This window comes from Nanorana parkeri, unplaced genomic scaffold (genome assembly GCF_000935625.1).
Source record: "Nanorana parkeri isolate BGI_ZX_2015 unplaced genomic scaffold, ASM93562v1 scaffold3227, whole genome shotgun sequence".
NCBI lineage: Eukaryota > Metazoa > Chordata > Amphibia > Anura > Dicroglossidae > Nanorana > Nanorana parkeri.
In genome coordinates, this window is record NW_017309495.1 from 23,046 (window position 1) to 26,273 (window position 3,228).

Consider the following 3,228-nt stretch of genomic DNA (forward strand, 5'->3'; position numbering starts at 1 on the left):
AAAAAGTTTATAAAAAAAAATATTAAAAAAAATTAAAAATAAAAAACATTTTCGGTATCGGTTTCGGCCTGACATTTTTTTATTTCGGTTTCGTTTCGGTTTTACAATTTCCATTTCGGTGCATCTCTAATATATATATTGTAACAAGGACACTCCACTGTAGTCCAGGTAAGTCAAGGAAAACGCAGTTTATTGAAAGGGCAAACACAAAATAGCTTGCAACAGCAACATAAAACCTTTAGCTTCGCTCGGTAGCTTTCCACAGCTTCAAGACACTCACGCTTGCTCACATCTTTAGGCTCAGTCCAAAGTTAACTAGCGTACTGCTGAACTGTAGCACTAACTGTGTCTGTTAGGTTCAAGCGTCTGTGACGCATTGCAGCGTTTTAATGTTAATGACAAGACACTGGTTATAAGTTGCTCAATTGCCCCGGACCCTGCATATGAACGTTTCTAGGGTGATAATAAAAATAAAAGGAGAAAAAGGACATCCTTGAGACGTTCCATTAGATATGGAAAACGCATAAGAGAGTGTGCCGTTCACCCTAATTCGCACTGTAGGGGAGAAATAGATATCCCAGACCCAAAGATCGAAGGGTCATTTCCATTAATGTCCAATCTACTTGGTCGAAAGCTTTCTCAGCATCTGTAGAGAGGAGCATAAGAGGCTTTGACCGAGCAGATGAGGCATGGATCACATCCAGTACCCAAATAATATTGTCTCGAGCCTCTCTGGCCGGCATAAATATGACCTGATCCAGGCATATGACATTTTAGAGATGGGAGACTAGTCAGGACGCAAGAATCTTCGTAAATAACTTGAAGTCAGTGTTCAGCAAAGAAATGTGCTTGTAATTGTGACACAACAAAGGGTCCTTACCGGGCTTAGCCATAAGAGTTATATAAGCCCTCAGCAAATCAACGGGAAAAGATGTAACCTCTCCAATGGCATTGTAGGCTTTCAGAAAATATGGTGTCAATTAGGGATGGGCTCGATGTTCTAGTTGAGCATGAGTTCCACTCCAACATCGGCAGGTTGTGTTCGGCGAACACACAAACTGTTAGGGCTGCACAGTGCTTTGTGAGCCCTGATTGGCTAAAGCCTCAGGTGCAAGACTTTGCCCAATCAAGGCACAGTACTCTGTAAGAGCCATGATTGGGCAAAGTCATCATGACTTTGACCAATCATAGATCACCTGTCAGATGCCGTACAACTGTAAACAGTTGGGTCGGAGCTAGCTGTCACCGTAAAAGTCATTGCACACATCCCAACTCTCCCGGCCGCACGGGAGAGAAACACTTTTTACCAGAAAGGTTTAATCTGCTCAATCGAGCAGATTAAACCTTTCCCTGCAATCGTTTTTTTAAATAATTTTCTGACATCGGGAGCCGCGGCCTGACCGTCAGTCAGAAAAGAAAAAAAAAAAGGCATACGAATGCATAGCTAGATTCCTATTGGCTATTGCACTTTGCAATAGCCAATAGCAAACTAGCTAATGCACCCGCCCACTGCTGCTGTCAAACGGCAGAGGGGAACCTGAATTTTTCTATCAGGTCCTCTTCTGGTGATTGAAAGCAGCAGAACACACAAATTTTAATCATTACCAGCCCAAAAAATTAGTTCTATTTATTTTGTCGAGTTGTTGTCGTGGACAACAACGTCGTGACTGACCCTGGATTATGTCGGCAAGTCCATTTTTTAAAATAAAAGACATGTCAAAAACATGTCTTTTTAAAATCAATTAAAGGATTTTTTTTTCAAAATTCTGACCTCCTTTAAAAAAAAAATTTGTATTTAACCCTTTAGTGAATGGGTAGTCTACTTACTCACAAGGAGGAGGGCAGCATCTGGGTTCACCTTTATTAAAAAGCACCCTCCCAGTGCCGAGGGCATGCGTCCTGGTATGGGAGAGGGGTCGCTTGCTCTTGTGCCCCCAACCCCCCCCCACCCTTTTCCTGCCCTGCCAGGACTATGCTCGGCTCAAGGGTCTGGTATGGAATTGTAGGGGGGACCCCACTTTTTCCCCCGCAAGAACCAACTGTGCCAAAGATTGTTTATGAAGAGACTCCAGATGATGGATATCAGTTAGCAAGTGCTCAACCGGTGCCGAACAAGCTTTCTACAGTCTAGAGCCCATTTTAACAAATGAACCCCAAATAAATGCCCCGCGTGCCTCCCATATGGTCATAAGGTCACAATCTGAAGTGTCATTGCAGACAAATAAGTGGAAAGATCGGAATTAATCTCCAACACAAGCTGAGGATCTTGCATTATTGTTCAAAGGCCATGTCCATGGGCGTTCAGATGTGGGCATTGAGTTTTGAGACAATGATACCGGGGCGTGGACAGAGATTGAAAAAGTCTCTATAGACTCCTTTCATACCTTGGGCAGATCATGATGTTGGATTAGGAAAAGATCTGTACGAGTGTAAGATTGATGAGGGATGGAGCAGAAGGTAAAATCATGTAAAAGTTATATAGTTAATTAGGTTGAATAAAGACACAAGTTCATCGAGTTCAACAAATGGAAAAAAAAAAAAAAAAAACCCCACTAAATGTCCCTTGGGATGTTGCAGCCACCACACATCAACTGACTGATAGTGACATAGGTAATATTGGATCCGTCTGAGAGCAGCGTAAGAGAGATGCGAAGATGACTTTGAGCTATCCAAGGCTACTTTTTCCCTTAACTCTATTAAACCATTTCATATAATACGGTACTTATGCTTGTTTACTTATGGGACTGTATTATAGTTGTCCCCCATTGGACGTGAGTAGTGATGAGTAGTGATGAGCCGAACACCCCCGTGTTCGGTTCTACCTCGAACTTTCGAACATGGAAAAAGTTCTAACTCGAACCTAAAACTCAATGCAAGTCTATGGGGGTAGAACTCAGAAATTTAAATGTCCCCATTTTGAAGCCTTATATGCAATTTATTGGCCATAAAAAGTGTATGGGGATCCGGGTACTGCCCTGGGGGACATGTATCAATGAAAAAAAACACTTTTAAAAAATACAATTTTTAAAGGAGCAGTGATTTAACATCACTTAAAATGAAACATTAAAAATAAAAAATTCCTTTAAATATGGTGCCTGGGGGGGTCCCCTTTCACTGACCGTAAAGTGGCACATCTGTATGATGTATAGAACCTGCTGAAGCAAAAATGACATTTATATACATTTTATTGATATTTATATAGAACTCTAATATATACAGAAGTCTGAT